A 3,865-nucleotide genomic window follows, 5' to 3' on the forward strand; every position below is an offset into this window, starting at 1 on the left:
TGGCCGCTGAGCCTGCGCGTCCGGAGCCTGTGCTCCGCAATGGGAGAGGCCACAACAGCGAGAGGCCTGCATACCGCAAAAAAAAACCAAACAAACCATATGCTGCCACGTAAATAATATGTGGTGTCATTCTTTGAAAATCGTAACACTCATATTAAGAAGGACACTTTCTGGTTCTTCTCCTTTCTACTCAATTTTTTAAGGTCTTTTTTTTAATGGAAAGAATAAAACACATTTTAACTACTATGATATATTTTTGCTGGATTTCCTTCAATATGTTTCACAGATACATCATTTTATTTATCCTTTCAAAGTTATGTATACTTCTACTGCTTTATATTAATTATTTGTTTGCTCCAGGAAAATGTAAAAAAATTTTTTTCCATTGGAAAGAGCATTTTGTCACTGGAGTCAGTAGAGTTGGATTTCAGTCTCCATTGTGCCACTGACAACTATTTGACTTTAACATGTTAGCATCAGTTTACTCTGCTTTAAGCTAGGGATTTGAACTAGGTGATATTTGTTACACTTTAATAACACAGTAATAGTCATAAATTATTTTAAATGGAAGTTTTTGTTTGAAAATAAGGCTTCAGTGTGTCTTCTCATGTAAAATAATTCCTCGATTTCTCTTTTTGTCTGTTTATATGTCAGAAATAGATTTTTTAGGAACTGTTCCGTCTTTTAAATATACCATGTCATTTTATCATAGTAGTAAAAAATTAATGATACAATCTCAGTGACATGTCAGTGCTCTTAAACTTTAACGTGCTCATAAATCACATAGGGACCCTGATCAGATGAAGGTTCTTATTCAGTAGGTTTTGGTGTAGCCAGAGATTTTGCTCTTCTTACAGACTGTCAGATGATGCTGATACTGCTGCCCTTGACATATTTACAGATACTTGAATTTGCGATTTGTGTGTAGAATATTGCAGAACAGTTACTTCCGTTTAGGTTTATGTTTAGATGGTTTGCTGTGTTTAGTCTGGGCATCTTTTTTATTTTTTGGTTTGTTTGCATGCTGTATGTTCTTCATTTTGGATTAAAAATTATATAGTTTTTTTTTTTAGGTGAGAAATTCTTTTATCATATTCAGAGTCAAAATATCCCTTAAAATATTTGCATTTTACAGTAAAAAGGATAACAAAACACAAGATCATGTACGAGCTTAAGTATTCAAGTTTTTGAAGAGCCAAAAAGGAAAAGGAGAATAATGGACTACCACAAAGCTGTAGTACAGTAATAAATGCCTTCAGTGAGTGCAGACTAAAGCAATAAATGTACTCCTTGGGTTTCTGATTCTTGGTCAAAAACTGCTCGACTAAATGATTAATATAATCCAGTTACGAAGTTGCTTGGATTTTTGTCGCTCCTACCCTGAGAAAACCATAATTCAAAAAGAGTCACGTACCACGCTGTTCATTGCAGCTCTATTTACAATAGCCGGGACATAGAAGCAGCCTAAGTGTCCATCAACAGATGAATGGATAAAGAAGATGTGGCACATATGTACAATGGAATATTACTCAGCTATACAAAGAAACGAAATGGAGTTATTTGTAGTGAGGTGGATGGACTTAGAGACTGTCATACAGAGTGGAGTAAGTCAGAAAGAGAAAAACAGGGCTTCCCTGGTGGCGCAGTGGTTGAGAATCTGCCTGCTAATGCAGGGGACACGGGTTCGAGCCCTGGTCTGGGAGGATCCCACATGCCACAGAGCAACTAGGCCCGTGAGCCACAACTGCTGAGCCTGCGCGTCTGGAGCCTGTGCTCCACAACAGGAGAGGCCGCGACAGTGAGAGGCCCATGCACCGCGATGAAGAATGGCCCGCACTTGCCACAACTAGAGAAAGCCCTCGCACAGAAACGAAGACACAACACAGCAAAAATAAATAAATTAACTAATAAACTCCTACCCACAACATCTTAGAAAAAAAAAAAAGAAAGAGAAAAACAAATACCGTATGCTAACACATATATATGGAATCTACAAAAAAAAAAGTTTCTGAAGAACCTAGGGGCAGGACAGGAATAAAGACGCAGACATAGAGAACAGACCTGAGGACACAGGGAGGGGAAGGGTAAGCTGGGATGAAGTGAGAGAGTGGCATCGACATATATACACTACCAAATGTAAAATAGATAGCTAGTGGGAATTAGCCACATAGCACAGGGAGATCAGCTCAGTGCTTTGTGACCACTTAGAGGGGTGGGATAGAGAAGGTGGGAGGGAGATGCAAGAGGGAGGGGATATGGGGATATATGTATATGTATAGCTGATTCAGTTTGTTATAAAGCAGAAACTAACACACCGTTTTACAGCAATTATACTCCAATAAAGACGTTTAAAAAATTGTATAGTTTAACCATTGTGATCTGGGCAATATACACTGATTTTAGGATAATAACTTCAGGGAAGATTATATATTTAAGTGTTCATAGTAGACACTTATGTTTTCTCTGATCTATATAAAAAGGCTTTGAATTTTCAATCTTCATGTATACCAGACCCTTCATCATCTAGGTGAGTCACGTGATGTTCAGTGGGGTGTGTGTGTGTGTGTGTGTGTGTGTGTGTGTGTGTGTGTGTGTGTGTGTGTGTGTATGTGTATGTATCAGCTGTATATTACTTTGTGATCGAGCTAGAACTAGGTTTCCACATTCCCTCTGTTGTTTTTGCTGACCATATCTCAGTTACTTCTCTTTTCTGGGAACCGTATGTATATATAGCAAAATCCTGAGAACTTTTCCCTAGATCTGTGATTCTCAAAGTATAGACCCTAGACAGTCAGCATTAGTGTCACCTGGGCATTTGTTAGAAATGCCAGATCTTGGGCCCTACCCTAGACCAATGGAAACATAAACTCTGGTGGTGTGGCAAGTTTGGGAGCCCACGTTGTAGATTGTAACCCCAAGGTCAATCCCAGCTTCTTGGGATGCAGTCCTGATCTTCAGCATTTATTCACATGCTGTGCTGACTGCTTGACCTTGTGATGGAGGGTTCCGTGACATGTAAGATGTGGTCTCTGTCCTTAGAGGGTTTATAGTCGAGAAGCCAGGGAGGCACTATTCCTTGACTCTGGTCAAGATGTATTGACATGATCATTTTGCCTTTTCGTTTCCTGCTCCTCTATAATGGGAAATCAAATTATATGTTAAAAAGAGAAAAAAAAAAATGTATGGGTTGTTCCCTGTTTAGAAGCAGTGGAGCAGAATTGAAGCTGCTTGTGCCATTTCAGTATTAACATACTTACTGCTTTCTAGGCTGTCTCTATGTGTGTGAGTATGTGTATATGCTTACACACATGCATACACATACATATACATTAATATATGTATATTTAATGTAAAAAGCGGTCCCCCCCCATATATATATATTTCATGATTAGATGTGTATCCTGTTCAATACCTCAAGCAAAAGGGATTCCCAAATCTACCTTATAAAGAATGTCATAGTGTAGTGGGTCTCATTGTGGAATTCTCACTTGTTAAAAAGTATTTTCTTGGCTTTTCATTAATAAGTTTATTTTTTATTTTGGCTCAGTGTATTCGACAGTAAGATCTTATTACCCTATTTGTGTCATTCCTTCATCAATTATCTTTTTTTTTTAACATCTTTATTGGAGTATAATTGCTTTACAATGTTGTGTTAGTTACTGCCGTATAACAAAGTGAATCAGCTATACGTATACATATGTCCCCATATCTCTTCCCTCTTGCGTCTCCCTCCCACCCTCCCTATCCCACCCCTCTAGGTGGTCACAAAGCACCGAGCTGATCTCCCTGTGCTATGCAGCTGCTTCCCACTAGCTATCTGTTCTACATTTGGTAGTGTATATATGTCCATGCCACTCTCTCACTT

The 3,865-nt window shown here is 38.6% G+C and overlaps 1 protein-coding gene across 1 annotated transcript in view; it reads left to right on the forward strand.

Annotated features, from left to right (window-relative positions):
- AHR (aryl hydrocarbon receptor) overlaps nucleotides 1–3,865 on the forward strand; it is a 51,988-nt gene that overhangs the window by 11,275 nt on the left and 36,848 nt on the right. The gene's annotated exons all lie outside the window — the stretch shown is intronic.

Source organism: Physeter macrocephalus, chromosome 5, assembly GCF_002837175.3.
Source record: "Physeter macrocephalus isolate SW-GA chromosome 5, ASM283717v5, whole genome shotgun sequence".
Lineage (NCBI taxonomy): Eukaryota > Metazoa > Chordata > Mammalia > Artiodactyla > Physeteridae > Physeter > Physeter macrocephalus.